The sequence below is a fragment of the Lactuca serriola genome, chromosome 4 (assembly GCF_051521515.1).
Source record: "Lactuca serriola cultivar US96UC23 chromosome 4, Lser_US96UC23_V15, whole genome shotgun sequence".
In the NCBI taxonomy this organism is placed as follows: Eukaryota; Viridiplantae; Streptophyta; class Magnoliopsida; order Asterales; family Asteraceae; genus Lactuca; species Lactuca serriola.
In genome coordinates this window covers 199,801,914-199,823,105 of record NC_136411.1, presented here as the reverse complement: position 1 = coordinate 199,823,105, position 21,192 = coordinate 199,801,914, and positions in this window count along the sequence as shown.

The following is a 21,192-nucleotide window of genomic DNA, read 5'->3' as shown; positions in this document are numbered from 1 at the left end:
CTTTTTAATCAGAGTTCCAAATTATTTCTATATCACTTGTGCGTCTCTTTTTCTCTACCATGCTTGATATGGACCAAGAATGGTTGGAATCTAGGTGGCATTGATTGGTTGTTGGGATACATCACTATTATTTTAATAATTTGGTGCTTTCTTATTTGGTTTCATCGTGATTGGTGAAACAATTAAAAGTTATAATACTAAAAATAATTATGATCATTATGATTTTGATGATAAATTATTTCTACATCCATCTGATATGTTTGCATGTTAAGTTTCTCCTAAAATCTGTACATCATAAAGTTCATAGTTTTATTTGATATACATCACAAAGCTTATAGTTTTATTTAGTATAAATCACAAAGTTCAAAGCTTTATTTCATGTACATCATAAACTAGTACATGAATTAGCATCATATTTGTCTTAATACACCGACTAGAACTATGTGATTGACTATGGCAGGATATCAAAGTAGGTGAAATTGATCAGTGTTTTCCTCACTATCAACACATGTTTCACCTAATTTTTATGGATACGCGGTTCACTCGACATTGCTCATGCCCCATCTGCCGACAACATGTTTAAGATTTTGTTCGATGTGACAACATTGTTGAAAGTTATATAGTTATTGATAGATTCCATTTTATGCATATTTTAGGGTAGTTATTATTAGCATTTAGCATCATAAATTGCACATTTTCATTTCATTAGTTTATATAATATTTAGCTGATGTCTTTCGTCATAATTCTCGTACTACTCATATTTTTGTGTCGTTTTCAGATTGTTCGAGTGGAGCAGTACTTTGGGAGCTGTTTTGGATGCACATTGGAGCTTAAGTGGAGTTAGAACTAAAGAAGGATGTTGAGGAATGACTTAGATTTCTTAAACTGAAGGATTATGACCAAATCACAACAAAAAGAGAAAAATATGATCACATTTTCTCAAATATGCAATCACATAAACCTACTGAAGTTTGGTATGGTTGAAAAAATATCATCCGTAGAAAAAAGGGAAAATGTGATCACATTTCCGTATATGTGATTGCATTTGTCTATCGAAGTTCAAAAAAGTTCAAAAATAACAACGTACTTCATTAACCGACAATTCTGAAAAATTTGGTAAAAAATTAGATCGCATTTTGTGACATATGTGATCATAGTTTTTGATTTCTTGTTGTGGAATCTTTTGACTTGCATATAAATACAACCAGTTTGAATAACAAACGATTCCAGGTGACGAAAAACCCTCTGATACTTTTCATAACTTTTTGATGATCTGAAGGTCGTGCATCATCTTCAACGTTTATTTTAGCAAGATTAATCAGTTTGTATCTCCTTTTATAGGTTTTAATTATATTTTAGCCATGTTTGGCTAATGAACATCATGATATTGAGGTGATTCCACTTTTAACCATTGAAATGAAAATTTATTGCATTTTGGCCCTTAGTGGCATTTTTATAATTTTTAGAAGTAGGGTGTGTACGTTGGGCGTAACACCAGGTACGCTGGGCGTACATGCTAAAAACCCAAAACCCTAATTTTTAGGGTTTGTACCCTATTTAAACATCCTTATATCCCAAGTTCATTTCCTCTCATTAGCCTCCATCCCTCATTTCGTCCATAGCAAACCCTAATCCCTTTGTGTTCTTTTTGAGCTTGAAAGTGTGTGTTTTGGTGTCCTTTAAGCAAAGAGAAGATTGAAGAACCACTTTGGAAGAACAAACATTAATATTGAGGTATAAAGCTATGAGCTTGATACAACTATTTCTGCAAAGGTCTAACACCTATGGAGAGTCGTATGATAAATGCTTCAAGTGACAGCTTCTTAGGCAATATGACACCAACTAAAATCCAAGAGAAAATCGAAAAACTTGCCATTGACTTGAAGCATTCTAGGAAAGAAGACAAGTGGTGCACTAATCAGCCAAGGGATGTCAAAGAAATCAACTCACATCATCTGGAAGCACAAAATTTTGAACTAACAAAAGGGGTATTGTTGCTGACGAAGGAAAAAGCAACTGCAAAGAAACTGTATGGAAACAGCTTGAATACTGATTATTCCACTAACATGTTCCCATTATTACAAGAGGATACAATTGCAGTAAAAGTTGTCATAGGCTATCAACAAAATTTTCAAAAAAAAATTTAGCAACAACAACAATATCAGATGCCACCCAGATTCCATCAGCAACAAAATTTTCAGCAACTGGGTTTTTAGTAAAATTTTCAGAATAAACAATAGTAACAGTTTTAGAACCGGAACTCTAATCAGCAATCTAGCAATTCCAGCATGGCCTTAGAAGACATAATAAAAAAACCTGGCCACCAGCATCCACACGTTCCAGAACAAAACCAAAGCCAATATTAAAAATCTAGAATGAAAGATGTTTCAACTTGCCACTTCTATAGGTCGGCTGGAATCTTAAGGAAAGTTATTGGGTGTTACACCCCCAAACCAAAACGGCGGAAATGTCTGGGGGTGGATGACATCATGTACAGTATCGTAACAATTGCATAATAGTAATCAAAGTCATACAACCATCATATTGATAATTTAATGTTTACATTGTGTTCAAAATATTCTTTGCTAGATAACAAATACATGTGACAAAATATAAGGCATAATTGTGTTTAATTACCCTCAATTAATATTTCAAAAATCTGGAAATTAATATCCAAAATTGTCTTAATCACATGAGTTATAAAATTTCACCATTTTAGAAAAATGTTTGTAACTTATCAATATTAAATTTTGACACAATATTGGCATAATTCTATTGTAGTAGTAAGTATACTAGTGTTAGATTTCGATTAGACACTCACTAGCGAATACCATTATTGTAGGAATCGGTAGTGGTACAAGTGGAACGTAGTTCAAGGCACTATTTTCATCATCTCAATGCATTGTGAGTATTCACGACTCCCCTATTTTTGGTTTTTATGTTTTGGGGTGGAAAACCATGTCGAAAAAACTATTTATTGTTCGTTGAATTTAAATTGCTTTCTATCAAACTTGATTGCTATATTTTGCTATATCTCTCTATGTATGTCTATGCAACACGAAACATGAGAACTTATCGTCTTAAGTCTCTTCCCTTACACTTTTCTCCAACCATTAACTCTTTGAGCCAATGGTCATTATCGATAGCGCTACTAGGAATTGACAGCTCCTCACTCGCCCGATTGCTGGAGTGCATGATACCATATAATCTATGGAGCGATAAACATAGATCTTGATAGGGCATCAGTCATAGGATTGGTTGGGAACACATTGTTTGCTCATACACATACAAACTCATTACTTGTTATAGCAATAAACTTTGTATCTCATTATAACAACGAACTTTTGTTACTAAATACTTATTTGATTGTTTTAGCAACGAAATTGGTTGCTCCTTATAGTCACAAACTTGTTTTCTCCTTGTAGCAACAAACTTGATTGCTCATTATAGCAATGAAACTTGTTTACTCATTTAGTAAAAAAAAAACTTTATTTCCCATGAGAATATGAACGTTGCATCTAATTTGCGCAACATACTTTATCTCTCATGGTGACAACGAACTTTGTTTATACAAACTTATTTACTCATTTTAACAATATACTTTTATTTATGGAAACTTTTATTAAAACTTTGATTTCGATTCATGAAACCAATATTTTTTTTGTCTGTGAGTACTCACCAACTATTTTTACAGTTGACGCACGTTTTACATGCTTTTTCAGGAATCATCGAGTAAGTGGCACTTAGGGACACATCACTGTTATGAGCATTCGCATGTGTTGTATTTCAATTTACATTGTAATTTCTTTTAAAATTTGTTCAAACCCATTGTAAATTTGTAATGATTTTTAATACTATGGTTGGTGTTGTCTTTTACCTTTTGCTATGAAACCCTTTATACTGCCACGACTCGTGTTTCCGCTTTAGCGGGGTGTGAAAAATACCCACATAAACAATACAATACATAACACACATGAGTTAAATGTTACCTCCAAACGCAACACAACCTCCCAAGAAACCAGAAACCCAATCACACAAATACCTTGGATCTATGTTTTCACAAATTATACATGCAATGATGTTTCCAAGGTATTAATCCTATAACTAGCATGCAATTGTTATATACCATACAAGATACTATTTAGAGTAACATACCTTTTATGTAGCTTGAAGTCTTGATGTATTTGGCCATAAGAGCTTAGCCTCAATAGTGTGGAAGCCTCAAATGAAGTCACAACACATCATGGACAAAGGTAGACATTTGAGATAGAATCTCCATGCACCAAAAACACCTCCATGAACTCCAAGAACATGTCTAGTCATTTTTGGCTATGAATGAACATATTTATATGTAGGATTCTAAGGGTCATGGGTATAACCCAAATCCATACCCATGGGTGTTATGATCCATGGTTCATGTGGCCCAACTCTTTATGTATCCATACATAAACTTGGTCCAACATGGATCATAATCCCAACACATATAAATATACCTAATTACCATAATTTGTCCCCATAAATTTAATTAGTCTCCTTTAATCACTAAATTAATTCCAAATTAATTCTTGATCAATACTAATTAAAACATATGATTTCATATTAATATATTATAACTTATAATATATTAATAAATCATTTATAACCTTATCTTAAGAGTCTATCCTAACAAATTGTCTTGATGATATGCAACCCAAATGGACCATGCTACTCTCGGATCGAGTACATACCAATAATAGTTATGGGTATAGACATCTAATCCAACAGAACCCTTCCAACATAACATTCATATATATACTTGACTAAATTTGATTAAAATCTCAATCTATGCTTTTAGAATTGAAATGAAGTATGAATTCCTCTCCCTTAATTATAGCAAAACAACTTTTCAAACTCGGTAACTTTGCAAATTTGAAACTTTGGTTTTTATATAATTAACATTGCTAACTTGCAACACTTAACATAATAATCATGCTCCTACTAACATGATAATTATCATCATAACACTTATGCTCCCACTAGCTTTGATATGTATCCAAAAATCAGCTGGACTTCTAGAAATCAATACTTATTGACTTTCTTTCCAAAGTTCAGATTTCTGATACTAGATGCTTCAATAAGACTTTATCTAAGCTTCTTAAACTCATACACCTTCCCTTAGATAGCTCTCATGTGTGTCTAAACAATTTTAGAACTATGAAGAGGTATGCCATAATCATAGTCTCAATTGTTTAGACCTTTGCCATTTCTCACAATTCAAACTATGAAGAGGGATGCCGTAATCATAATCGAATTTGAGAAACGCAAGTATCACAATTGCTAACTATTTAAAATTTACTTAGTTAAAGCGTTTCCTCACCATCATTTTAATGTATCGAAGAGAAACCTTATGACAATTAGATTTTATGGTGTATGTGTTCCTATCCATGTGAATTTGTCAAAACCATAATCACAAGACAAGGTTAGTGACAAATCCAAACTCATATGGACTGAACTTATTCATTCTTAATTTCTTGCCACTTGACAGCACAAGGGCCTATTGTTGCTTCCAAGTTTTTATGCAAACAACTGAGAACTCATAGAACTCACATGCATAGTCAACTTTAACCGGAATGGGCACATAAACAAGAATATGTCAACACGATAGGTCACAAACCTGAAGTCGTGTGCTAGTGTTTAACAATAGGTTTTTTTTCTTGATTAGTTCTTGAAACTTGTCAAGATCTTTAAGACTCCCACTGACCTCTTGACATATATGATTCACTTTGTTAAGGAACATAACTTGACAAACAAATATTCAAGAGTTAGTGCGGACTTTTACCAAGACTAACACTTCACACAATTGACCTTAGTTGGTCTTTATCCAAAACACCACAACTTACCAATTTCAAATGTACAATAGTAGAAAACTTTTAATCTACAATTGATAAGTGTTAAACCTTTCTTAAGATTATGTCACTCACGGTTACAATCTTGGAGTATGACTCTAAGACTTGTTTTGGGAATAAAGTATGACTCATCCTCTTGATTTAACCATTCCAACAATTCACGATTCCTCTTCTCAGGCATAGAAATGCACTAAGATAACCTTAGAGGATCAATTGTGATATGGTTTTTCCATAAACATTAAGATGATAATAAAACACGATACTAAAGTACTCTCCCATCTTTTCAGATTTGGAGAAACTTTTATCTTTCTATCTAATTTGATTCTTCTCATTCGTTCTGCCATACATTGAACCTTTTCCAATGTTTCATAATTATACTTAAACTTGTAAGCATAACCATGTTTACTAAATTTTAGTAAATCATGATGAATAGTCTTATCGTTCTTTGTGGTGGACCTAACCAGCGCACATCCGAGTGTACTCGGTCCCCTAGTCCTTCACTTGACTCACATATACATGTGAACAAGGACTTAGTCTTTTCTTTTCCCAAAGATGAAAATTCTCATTCATCATACAATACAACTTCCATGATTCCAAGTTTCTATCCAACTGAAACTTAGGTGATGAGAATCTTCCCTTATTTGGTTAATTTTAACACTACCACAAATGAAAGAATTAAATCCATTTTCCAATATTGCTACCAATGGAAACATATAAGCAACAATTTTTCACAAATGCCATTGTAAGAAAATTTTTAAAATAAGATAAATTTCAAAATTTTCTTTATTTTTAAAAATTGTAGAAAACTTATCCTTACAATGCAAATACAAGTGGGAAAATGTTGTTATCTATTCCTAAGCAATCTATCATAACTCTTAAGCAGCAACTCAAGAATCTGATCATCGAATCATGCGATCGAAATCCATTTCTTCGTGATCAGACTCAGTATGCTCTTACTTTTAAGCTTCCTTTGATTCTCCAAAACATCAAAATGTAATTTCATTACATCATGTATTAAGAATCTCCAAATAGGAACTTAATAGATTTAGATAATGGAGTTTACCTGAAGTAGAGTTAAACTTTTGACTTTACCATCCATATGATCTTTCAGGTAAATATGGCAGCTTTGCAACCAATGTCCTTTTTATTGGAAACAACAATCCCAGAACCGGCCTTTCTCTTAAGTTCAAAACTTTTGACTTTAGCCAGTTTCACTCTCCTAGGAGAAGAAATCATTTCTGGATTGTTCCATGGAAACTTGGTAAGTAGATCTTCCAATCAAATTTGCTTTACCAATGCTCCATATCATTGTTGATTTAGCAGCAACACGGAAATTGTTAAGATCGATAAGGTTCATGTCTTGATCTGTCATTAGTGAGTGACTGAAGAACCAAGTCAATAACCATCTTCCTTGAGACTTTGACACCCAACTCTCCCACCCTGTCAATATGTAACTTGATCTCCAAGACCTGATCACATAAATACTTTGTTTGCCAATAGGGATTGAGTGACCTTGAACTTTTCAAGTCTTTGAGCTTGCGGTTAGAGAGAATAATTGAAGGAGGTGGAGGAGGTGGAGTATGATTTCCAGTTCCATTAATGCACGACAAAGGGATTAATCCTTCACCTTTGGTCGCCATGTGGGATATTATCTTCATTAGGAAAGCTTGTTCTTAAAGATTTGGGAAGACCATAGTAGTCTCAACTAGACATCTACAAGGGAGAAATCCAAGTTAATTGATTTAAGTCCTTAATATAACAACCAAATGAAATATTAAGGCTAGGACCCAACACAATATTTTACAATCTGGAAGAGGGATGTCGTAATCCAAACTGCAAAATCCATAACATGAGGAAAAATTATGGAGTTCATAAAACATTTTTATGAAAAATAACTCTTCATTTTTCTATGACTTGTGAGTTTAATGACTCTTTTAAAGAAAAACTTTTCATTTTTCATAACTTGCGGACAATTTATGGAATTCATCAAAGGCCATTTAAGATCATCAATTAAACCAACAAGCATGTCAAATAATTTCTATGATCTAACAAAACTCATAAGCATGCATAATTCATATCAACAATTTTCAAGAATCACATGAACTTAATATAAAACTTGAAACTTTGACAATTATCTTTCAAATTGACAAGCAAGTAGATTACCCTCTTGGAAAACAGATTTCTTGGTTCAAAAAACAGTTTAGGGTAATGATCCTCATCCAAAAGCAAGCAAAAAACCTGAAATTCTGCACACATGTGCATCACCACGACATGTTAAAGATTGCCACGTCGTGGTGAGCATTCAGATGGAAAAATGACAGAATTTTAACTTTGAAAAAACATGTAGCATCAAGTATAATTGAAAACAAGCCTAGGCTTTGATACCACTGTAAAATTTTGATCATTCTAACACTCCTATGGTGTACATGCAACCCTATATATCTTGGATCTATGTTTTCTCTATTATACATGCAAATATCAATTTTCCAAGGTATCATCCTAACTAGCATATTATGGAGTACATACAATAAAAAATATAGTTTAATGACATACCTTTTATTATAGCTTGATTCCTTGTACCTTTCAAGAGCTTAGGGCCCCAAGTGTTGCACCTCAAATGGTTCACACAACACCACCAACAATTGGAATAACTTGAGAGAAGATTATATACACTCAAAATCGGCTAGCCCTCATGTGTCTATCACTAGTCACTCCTTAGTGCCAATTTCATGAACTATGAGGCTTCTTATATAGTGTGCACATTAGGGTTACACCATGTAACTCATGACTTTCCATATTCCTCATGGTCCATGGGTTTTAACCTCCATGGAGTATCCATGGGTCACCACATGGGTTTAGCCCAACATGAAGAACTATGGATCAAAAGCCCACTTTATAAGAATGAATGATTTATCGAATCAATCCCCATTTATTTAATTACTCCCTTTTGATCACAAAACTAATTCTTGATCAATACTAATTAAATAATATTAATATATTAGAACTTATAATATATTAATAAATCATAAATATCCTCTTCTCACAAAAGTCTATTCAAATTGTCTTGATGCCATGAAACCCAAATGGACCATGCTACTCTGGGGTTAAGTACATACCAATAATAGTTATAGGCTTAGACACCTAATCCAATATTTATGTGGTCTTTAATCTAGTATTCATTTTGCGTCTCGATTTTATGAAAGGTTTCAGGAGGAAATGGGTACTCAGTTGTGAGTTAGGACAACTTCCACTATTGTATTGGCATGTCATCATTCATTATACAGTGCAATAAGAAGTGTAGGATGCCTATATGTTGAGCAAGTTTGGGCATCGGGTACTAGGAAGCACATATGTTGTACTTAAGGAGAATAACTTAATTCAGGTGTTATGATCATGGTTGGTAACTAGGAAGAGTCGACAAAATGGCTAGGCTATCATGAGACGTTTAGATTTAGAATTCTAGGTGGGAGATTATAACATGTTGGTAGTTTCACCTCGGTAAGAGGTGATGCAATTTTGTAAGAAGGGAAAGTTGAGGGCCTTAGTACATAGGTACGTAGAATATTATTCCTTGAGTGGGGATGGTAGAGTTTCATTTGGAGTTCCATATAGTAGAGTTTGACCCACAACACTTTCCATGTATTCCAGTTACAACAGTGTTTGGTGATTGAGACAAAAGTAGTTCCACAAGAAGATATTCAGATTGACGAGAGACTCAACTATGTGAAGAAGTCTATGGCCATTCTTAAAAGGAAGAAAAATATTATCTGGAACAAAGAGATTGGTTTAGTGAAAGTGTAGTGGCAACATCAAAAAGGCTTTGAATGGACCTAGGAGCAAGAAATAGAGATACAAGAGCATAATCCATTAATGTTTGTTGGCACTAACTTCAAGAACGAAGTCTGATTCAAGTGGGGAAGAGTTGTAACACATTGATTTCCGTTTAATTATTTAATAAAAATGTAGGGTTCAAAGTACTCCAAGGATTATGACAATGGGTCCCTTGATGAAGTGTAGGTTAAAATCCCAAAACTTGTCTTATTCCTTATAAATAATCATGTATTATTCATAATTAGGGTTAAGAGTGAGGAAAAATGTAACCGTCAAACATTATAAGGTTTCTTATGTAGAGTTAGATTCTTTAGTCTATTCTAAAAGTGTAATTTGTTCCTCATGTTCTTGAATAAATCGATTGATCATTCAACATATCTTCATAGTTGTGTTTGTTCTTATTTTCTGCATCTTATTCATCAAATCATTATTAGGGTTTTAATCCAAACAACTGTATCAGAGCGGGGAGATATATTGATTTTTGAAGTATCGGTTCTTGATTTGATGATTTTCTACACAAGTTACTAAAGATTTTTGGTGTTTTGGCATCTTGGAATCAAGCTTTCTTTTCAAGCAACCGTTCATGAAGACTTATGTTTTCTGTTATTGTTTATCTGGTATTTTCCTTTAATCCGATTTGTTTTGTGCTCGTATTTTCTGATTTTGATCTTGATCAATTCCTTTGTACAAATCAATTGTTTGCTTTATGGATCAATTTGATTCCTATTGGCCCATTGATTTTGTTCGTTATTGTTCATCCGCCATATATTTGGCCCAAATCTAAATGCTTTGACATTCGTTCCTTTTCTCGTTCTCCTGTTCTTATCGTATCAACTCAATTCTTTGGATCATAGATTTGCTTTGAAATCGAAATCAAGTTTATTTGCTCATTTTCGATAATCAAATTCAAGTTTTTTCTCACTGCTTGATTTTTTTGTTCATGTTTATTTGTTCTTGTTCGATTTTGTTCTCGAGTTGTGTTTGACCCAATCTACAATTGGTAATAATCTTTGTGAATGAGAATCATCTAGTGGTATCTGTAAAATCGATTGTGATTATGGGTCTGGAATTTTCATTCGATGTTAACTGGGAAATCAAAGTGATGAATCGATTATTTGAAGGATCGATAAAGGATGAATGGAAAACGATGAACATAATTGGGTTCGGTTTTATTGGACAAAATTGTAATGTATGATCTCACTGCGAATTGGAAGAGTGATGTTTGGAACGACTGTAATCAGATTTGGAATTCAATCGGGATGAACAAAGGTCAAATAGAAAAGTCAAAATTGAGATACTGTGAACGTCTTACCTACGAACAATCTAAGATTCGGAGTTAGAAATCTGGGCTCGCACTTATATCTTTTATGAACGTCAAATGCGAATCTATGCTCGGAACCGATTATTCGTTGTTTGGAATGCTTGGATTCGGGGATTGACATTGGTTCGCAGTCGGTAGTGTGATGTGCATTGGATTGATTAGGAAAGAAGGTAGAATCAGTGTTATTATTGGCTCAAAATCGGAAATTATACTAGACACGGATTCACAACTCAAACGAACTCAGAACTGGAATAAATGTTCGATCGTAGTTGTTTGGATTCAAAGTTTTTTGTAAACGAGTTGAAATTTTTGTGTTTGTCAATTGTCCGACTAAATTGGTCCTTGTTGTTTTCACAGCTTGGCAGCTTTGGTTCATTTCCAGAGGTTGTTACAAATAAAAGGGAGAATGATGCAAAATTATTAATTAGTCCTCTGTCTTTCAGCAAAGTGACAACCCGCCCAGCATCGGGCCCCACCCGATATAAACATGTAAATAAATAAATGTATAACATATGAACACACATCATATACAATAATCACATAGATAAATAGCATACAGAATAATATTCGGGCCCTGCCCGGCATTGGGCCGTACCCGGTAATCATAAAAACATATACAGATAACTAGCATACAATACACTCATCAGGCCCCGCCTGGCATCGAGCCCCGCTCGGTAAACATAAAATACATAACACATGAAAGTGTCATGTAGACAACAAGCATACTAAGCATAAGAACCATGGGCTGACATTGGGGCCTTCGACTCGCTAAATATACTGAGGAGACAAACCTCGCACTACTAAAGTTCCGCGGATAAAACTCTAGCTGCTGACTGGCAAATCCTCGAATTGTCAACATCAAAACAACACCCAATTAATAATTGGGTTCCAAAGCATAACCATAAATCCATACTTGGGGTAAAAAGACTACTTTTACCCCCAACATAGCTTGATCCAAGCCTAATGCCCAAACTCACACCATGAAGGCCCAAAAGCCAAACAATCAACAAAGGCCCAACATATGGCCAAATTTCCAAATTGGGTCCAAACCCCTTACATGGGCCTTACCCTAAAGCCCATCCAATTTTTCCTAGTCCATACACTTGTTATCAGATGTCCCATCAATAACCCAATCACCAAAGCCCAAAAGAAAGGCCCAACTTGAAGCCCAAACACAATTAGCGTTTAACATAAAATGACCATTAGGTTTAAGTAAGAACACTTAACCCATTAAAGACTTAATCCATTAATCTCATCACTCCACTTGGTTGGGCACCGTCCACTGCCACCTCGGGCGGTGGTGGTCGATGGCAGTTCACGGCGGCAGCCACCATCTTACGATGGTGGTGGTTATGATTTTAGGCCAAAACAATACCAAAATTACTCCAAACATCGGTCCAATAGCACACAAATGCACATAGCCATCGAAGATGGTGGCTAGTGTTGGAAGAACGGCGACAAAAGGTGGCATCCACCACCTCACGGTGGTGGTGATGGGTTTTCTTTGGTTTCCCAGCCAAGCAAAGTCCATACAATATCATACCCATAAAATACGCTCATACACACACCAAAACACACATACAACCACCCTTCATGGTGGCTGGTGGCGGCAAAAGAAGGCACCATAGTGGCAACCACCATGGTTGGCTGCCATGGTAGTCCGCCTAGCTCTTCGGCCAACATCACACCCACACACACTTCACGGTGAAGCGGAAACACACACAAACACGAGTTCTATCATAAAACAAGCACCCATCTCATCCATTTCGGGTGACAGGCGACAAGCAGAGCATAACAAAAGGCATCCGCTCGGAGCTGTGGCGGCGACGGAACGTGCACTGGGGCGTAGCAACCGAGGAACGGAGAAGAAGATGTGACCGAGAATGACAGCAACGGAAACCATGACATCGACTTTGCTCCTCCGATCTCCAATTGATTCGATGACTTCCTAGTTTCCCATTAGTCTTTGATATCGCTAGCAACTAAAGTCGTTGTTGGATACTTGGTGGTGCTAGGTGGTCGAGGTTGATAGCGGCGGCCGGAGGTAGGGGAATAAGGTGGCGGTTGTATGAAGGATTTAGGGTTAGGGTTGAATGAAAGGAGGTGACGAGTTTATGCTCGTCCATATACAAAATAAACTCATAATTACAATTCCAGCCCCTCCCTCTCAATTCTTTTCAACTTAAATCCATAATTTACCAAACAACCCTCGACCTTCGGAATTCTTTACAAAACCAATCCGGAATTTACACTTTAACCCCCAAAATCCCAATTATGACATTTAAATCCCTGAAAATCAACACCCTACTAAGTTATTACTAATTTAGGGGTGCAATAAAATATAATATACATCTCGGGGTTTAGGGTTAATTATTTATTTACTTATTTTATTTAATTATTTTTTTTCTAACGAAATGTTACAGTAACAATCATAACTTCTTCATATGAGCTATGTTTTTTATGTTTTTTATATCGTCGGTCTCATATTGAAAAGTACTACAAATTTCATTTAGACTCTGTCGGCTAATTCTCATTCTATTTTAATTATACAAATCTGAACAGATTTCACCCTCTTTTCGAAACTTAGGGACAAAGTTTCGCTTGTATACTTCTCATACGAGTTCTGTTCTTGATTGTTTTTGTATCGACGGATTTGTTTCCAAGCGATCTTAAAATCTCATTTACATTGTTTTGGATACCAATCAACCTCTTTTAATCTATTCCGCACATTTTTGTAATCAGTCGCACTAGAAACTTTGAAAAGTCATAACTTCCTCATACGAAGTCAAATTTTGGCATTATTTATATCTTCAAGTTCCTATTGACGAGCACTATAACTTTCTTTAGATCGCTAGGCCTAAAAAACAACCTATCTTTGGTTCACTTTTTATAACGCACATTGCCATATAGGTTTGAATGCAAAACTTAGATAAATCATAACTTCCTCATACGTAGTCGGATTTGGGCGTTCTTTATATCGACATAATCATCTTCACGACCACTACAACTTTTGTTAAGATTATTTATCCAAAATAATCTATTATACGACCCGATCCGATCCGATCCGGTTTGATGATGTCACCCCGAATCCGATTCAACCTTTAATCTGAACCGGTTTCAAACCGGATTTGACCGGTTTTCCAAGCCCTGCATCCGATTCGGTTTTATCCGATCCGAAATCCGATCCGATTTTCTCTTTTTTTTTAAATACACATTTTTTGGACCTCAAATATAACACAAAATGCAACATGGGTACATTAAAATAGTTAAAACATACATCAAACGTCGAATTAGAAAGAGGTTTTAAACTAGTTAAATAATAATAATAATAAAGTGGCGTTATAACATTTAGCCAAATGGAAATAGTTTTTGTGGTCTTCCACTTCGTGTCGCCTTCATTTAATTATTCTTCAACCGCCACGCAAGTAACTAGGGGTCTCATCAATGCCATATTCTTCATCCCCGTCTTCGTCTTCGACTTCATCGTCATCGTCTTCGTCTTCCGGAGGTGTTGATAATGATGGGTTGTTGTCATAAGACATCCTATGTGCTCATACAAATCCTAATGCTTGGATCTAGGTTTCTCTATTGTACATGCTTGTTATCCAAGACTATAAACCCTAATTCTAGCATATGGAATTCGATATTAACATATAATTAGGTTTATGATATTACCTTGATTGTTATGTAGCAATAACAATCCCAATTCCTCCTTGAATTGACTTTGGAAGGCTTAGAGTCACAAGTGTCACTCCTCTAATGGCTTACAAACACCATAAGCAAGTGGAGAAGGTATAAAGAGAGAGGAGAGAGGTAGAAATTTGTCCTTAGATGCTCTAGGGATCAAGTGCATGAAATCCTAAGGCCTTAGGGGTCTTTATATAGGGTTGGGATTAGGGTTTCAGTCCTTATCCTTATCTAGTTACTTGCCCATCAAGCAACCATAAGATAAGCCTTGAAAATCCCTATCTCTTGGACCTTGGACGATTTTAAGGATATCCTTATCCTTGAATTCGTCCATCCTTTAACAAGGATAACCATTGCCCTATTTTGCAACTATCACATAATTACAATTCAGCCCCTCTAGTTTAATTAATTACATTTGATCACAAAATTAATTCTTAATTAATTATTGATCAATATTAATTAAACAAATATGATTTCTCCTTTAATATATTATTCTTATAACATATTAATAAATCATAATAACCTCTCTCTTTATTTATTTCTCCAATCAAGTTGCTTTGGTGAAGGCAACCCAAAAGGACCATGCACCATCGGGTCAAGTACATACCAAAATAGTTATGGACTTAGACACTAATCCAACAGTCTCCCACTTGGATAAGTCTAATAACTATTATGCTTATGACTTCAGATCCTGATCTGCAATCGTAGCTTTCCAAAGCCGCTGTCAACTTTGATCCTATCAGATACGCGTGTCCTTAGATAAGGGATCATATATTCCTCCATTCTAGATATCATATGAGATAAGATTTCAAATCATTCTCTTTGTACTATATCTCGATTCCCGATTTATGACGACTGACTAATTGAACAAATCAAATTAGCCCTAGCCCGGCCGAGCATTTACGTTTGTCTTCACTAAATCATCGAGGGGCCCAAAAGATATCGCTTTTATCCTACCTTGGATAAAAGGAATGGATAAACTTTGATACAATGCTTGTTTGCACTCACGCACCGAATCACACACAATAATATGTTTTATAACACCAAGTTACTAGTGTGTTTACATATTATCAATGTGCAACCGATTCGCAAGATACAACTCACACATCTCGGTTTCAAGAATATAAGATGTTATCGTCTCACCAATCACTCGTGATACAATTCATGGAGTGATCCAAGTGAGCGTGGGTTTAATCCAATGCTCAAATTCATATTCATAAGCACTCATGAACGTTGCAGCAAACATTTGCTTATGTCTAATGCTCTTTAGACAATCCACACACCTATTCACGACAGTCTTCATTCATATCTACTTCCAACATATGAATGACTGTGGCTCGTTCGAATAATTCGATTATTCTTAATAAACTCAATTATTCTAGAAGTCAAAACATGCAAATGTGAAACACAAGAATAATACTAATCCCACATGGCCTCAAACCTTTGAGTATAAATAAAACGCCTTTTATTTATCACCATATTGATTACTCATTATTTGTCGTTTCGGGTAATCAACTTCTTACTTGAATTACAACACTTGTCCCATGCTCCTAGCATGCACACAATGTTTACCTATGGTTCTTACTTTGTGAAATAGATCACATTGAACACATTTCCAATCATTCTCATTTCACAACTCCAAATCCTTTTCATAAGTGAAGAATATCAAATTCTTTCTACTTATAGAATATGCTAGATTCTAACATTCTATGCAACTTATACTTTCGTAATGTCACTGCACAAAAGTCACAAAGACTATTGCCAATGATATTACAAAGTCTTTTATCGGAAATTGTTACAAGACAATTCCTTAGATATGATGTCTCTCACTCAAAGTACATTCCTTTAAACATCCTTTTGCATAAAAGTTTCTAATCTAGTCATAGATTATCAATATTCAATTCCCAATGTGGATACATTTCCATATTTTCCATATGACAACTTATTCTTAATAGAATCTTATCTATTCCTAATAATGTCGATATGGTCCATCCAATATGAAAACATTTCCATATCTTCCAATACTATACTTCCAACTACTCACAAGCAACCAATCCTCGTCGAACTTGGATTGTCCTTTGATACTTGTTTAATTATTTTAGTCAAAACCGATTCTAGTCCTTTTTCCCTCTAAATGCGCTAGTCATTTGGAAAATTTTAGAATGGTCAAACATTAAATCATTTGCAATCGATCCTATACCCGAAGCGTATGGGACACAACACATAATGTTTTATTTGTTATGCTCTCAAAATTCGAATTGTGAAGAGGAATGCCGTAATCATAATCGAAATTTTAAGAACACACTATGTACCCTTGACTAAATTTATTAACATTTCTCAACCTAAACCTTTAGATTTGAAATGAAGCATAATATTCTCTCCCTTAATTATAGCAAAACAACTATTCCATCCTTACAACTTTGCAAAGAATGACTCTTGTGTTCTATAATTAATATTGCCAACTTGCAATACTTTCCTTAATAATCATACAATCATAACATTTATGCTCCCACTATCATGATGACTATTATAAAACATAACACTTATGCTTCCACTAGCTTCGACATGTATTCATAAACATCTTAACTTTCAGAAAAACAATACCTATTGAATTTCTTAAGTCCATGTTTCTAATACTTAGTGCTTTGATAATCTTTTACCAAGGCTTCTTGAACTTACACACCTTTGCCCTAGGTAGTTCATATGTGTGTGTAAACAATTTCCAAACCTCACAATTCAAATTATGGAAAGGGATACCATAACCATGATTGAATTCGAGAATGCAATTTTACAATTACTATCTTCTTAAAATCTTTCTTAGTGAAAGCATTTCCCTACAATCATTTTCATGAAGGAGGAAAACTTATGACACTTAGATTTTAAACGGTGTATGTGTTCCTATCCATGTGAATTTGTTAAAACCAAAGTTTACGACAAATTCAAACTCATATGGATCGAACTTTCTTAATCTTGATTTCTTGCCTTATGGTAACACAGCTGCCCACCATGTCTTCCAAGTAGTTAAGCAGCTCACCCTTTCCTATCAATGTACCTTTCATTGATTAAGGTGTTTTGCCTTTTATGCATTCAAAATGAGAACTCATAGAACTCACATGCATAATTAACTCAATTGGAACAGCACAGAAACAAAATAATGTCAACACGATAGGTTGTAAACCTCAACTCGTGTGCTAGTGATGATCGATAAGGTCTATTTGATTTGTTCTTGAAACTTTTCAAGACCATTAAGACTCCCACTGACTCCTTGACATATAAGATCCTTTTGTCAATAAACATTTCTTGACAAACAAATATTCAAGAGTTAGTGTAGCTTTTATCAAAACACTTCATAAATTGGTTCTAGTTGGTTTTTTGTCTTATCCAAGACATCACAACTTTCCACAATTGATGAATGTTATAAACCTTACTATTTCACTCGATATCACAATCTTAACTTTAAGACTTGTTTTGGAACGAAGTATGATTGACTTCTTGATTTAACCATTTCTTCAATTCTTGATTCCTCTTCTTAGACATACAATTGTACTAAGACTCATTTAGAGGATCAATTGAGATATGGTTCTTAATCATTAAGACCTCTCATAAAGCATAAAAGGTACTCTCCCATCTTCTTAGAATGGAGAAACTTTTATCTTTCTGCCTACTTGATTCTTCTTATTCGTTCTGCTATTGATCTAAACCCTTTAATCAATTCAGAATTACACTTAATCTTGTAAGTATAATCATATTTACTAAACCTTTAGTAAATCTTGACGAATATCTTTTTTACTCTTATGGTGGACTTGATCAACACGCAACTTTGCGTATTCGATCTCCAAGTCCTTCTGTAACAACGTAATTTTTCAAACAAATTTTTCATTTCAAAATAAAGTATTTTCATTCAAAACAAGGCATAAACATTCCATATGTCATAACAGAATACAATTCATACGAATCCCAAGATCACAAAACATCTATCAGTGTGTACAGATCACGCCGGCGCCTTCCCACGGTCCTTGCTAGTACCTGAAACACATACACAACAACTGTAAGCATAATTGCTTAGTGAGTTCCCCAAAATACAACTTACGCACATACGCCTTTCTAGGCCCTGACCTTCCGGTCCATGTGTCTCAGGGAACTTTCGTCCCTGCTGGGTAAACCTTCCGGTCCTACCCACGCCAACCTTACGGTCCAAGACTCACAACGCCTTCCGGCCCATAACATAATCGCCTTCCGGCCCATAACATAATCGCCTTCCGGCCCTTAACATAATGCCTTCCAGCCCACATAACATACATAGCACGTATAACAATTAACTTATCACATATAGCACATATATCTCATATCATATCCGACCTTCCGGTCACACAGTCAAACCCTTCCGGGTACAGTATAGTGAGAAGACTCACCTCGTAAATATCGAAAGCTAGCAAATCCCGAAGTCACTCGTGCTCGATCCGCCAAGCTACAATCTCCCTATAACATCATACATCTCTTATTAACACTTTTATCTTCTAAGTTTGACTATCCCTAAGAAGTCAAACATAGGTCAACTCTGGTCAACGGTCAACGGTCAACTTGACCGGACTCGGCGAGTGCACAAGGGCAACTCGGCGAGTCTAGACGCATCCGCCAACTCCATAGGATTCCCTTCTTACTCGTCGAGTACTTCCCCTGACTCGACGAGTTCCACCTGGGAGAGTCGCGGGGCCACCCCGACTCAACTCGCCGAGTCTCAAGAACAACTCGGCGAGTCCCAGCTCGACTCAATCCACCTGTCGACCCTCTCTAACTCGTCCTGACTCACTGAGTCAACCATAACTCGGTCAGGACTACACACTGGGTGTCCTCAAGGACAATCTTCAAGCGACTCGTCGAGTCTGTTCATCAGACTCGGCGAGTCCATGCCATGCACCAGCTAAAACTGGCTTTTGCGGTCAGATCCGTTCCATCCATTCATAGATCTGGCCTTCCCAAGCTTATTTGTCACGTAAAGTCTCAGTCTTGGTTGCCATGCAATGCGTACAAGGCTTATTTTGGGGGAAACAACCTCTAATATGACCACCTTAGCTTCTAACTCAAAAGGATGGACATAAAGCTAGTCATATGGGGTCTCCTGGACCTACTAAGGCCCAGATCTAGGTTCCATATCTCCATGGAACCTTTCATACTTCCAATTTAAGCCAAGAAATGCAAGAAGAAACCCTAGATTTGACACATCAACACAAAACACGAAGTTTGGCTCTGAAAGTTACCTCAAGAAGACTCCCTTGATGAATTAGCAACAGATCCAAGCTCCCCAACTCCTCAAGTTTGATCCTCTCCCTCCTTTCTTGCAATATCACACAAAATGGTGAACAAATGGCCTCCAAATACTCTCACAAGGGCTCACAGTCGTATGGGGGCTCTTAGGGTTCAAGGTGGCCGCAAATGAGGGCCATAAGGTCCTTTAAATAGGGCTTAGGACCGGGAAATTAGGGTTTCATTAAACAGCGCAGACTCGCCGAGTCCATATCCTGGACTCGCCGAGTCCAAACGAATCCCGTGTCCAGGATCGCGACCCTACTCGGCGAGTCTGAGCTCCAACTCGCCGAGTCCCCTCTCAAAACACAAAATAATCAAATCAATAAAGATACCTGGAATTCCGGGCTGTTACAATTCTCCCCCACTAGAACTAGACTTCGCCCTCGAAGTCTCGCTCTGAAAATAGCTCCGGATGCAGCTCCCGCATCTCGCGCTCCGGCTCCCAGGTCATCTCCGATCCCTTCCGGTGTTGCCACTGAACCAACACCAGAGGTACCTCCTTGTTCCTCAGAACCTTGATCTTCCGATCCCTGATGGCCACAGGCCTCTCAGCATAATTCAGACTCGCATCCACATGAATATCCTCTAATGGAACCACTGCCGACTCATCGGCTATACACTTCCTCAACTGCGACACGTGAAAAGTGTCGTGGATCTGCCCCAACTCGGCTGGCAACTCCAAACGATAGGCTACCCGGCCTACCCTTGCAATCACACGAAATGGCCCAATATACCGGGGCCCCAACTTGCCCCTCTTCCTGAATCGAATCACTCCTTTCCAAGGAGAAACTTTCAGGAGAACGAAGTCGCCGACCTGAAACTCAAGCTCGGACCGGCGTCTGTCTGCATAACTCTTCTGTCGGCTCTGGGCGGTCAATAACCTCTGTCTGACCTGCTGAATCTGCTCTGTCGTCTGAAGCACGATCTCTGTACTGCCCATCACTCTCTGCCCAACCTCTCCCCAGCAAATGGGGGTCCGACACCTCCTACCATACAACAGCTCAAATGGTGGCATACCAATGCTCGAATGATGGATGTTGTTGTAGGAAAACTCTGCCAAGGGTAAATACGCATCCCAGCTACCCCCGAAATCTAACACACACGCTCGAAGCATGTCTTCCAGCGTCTGAATCGTCCGCTCGCTCTGGCCGTCTGTCTGG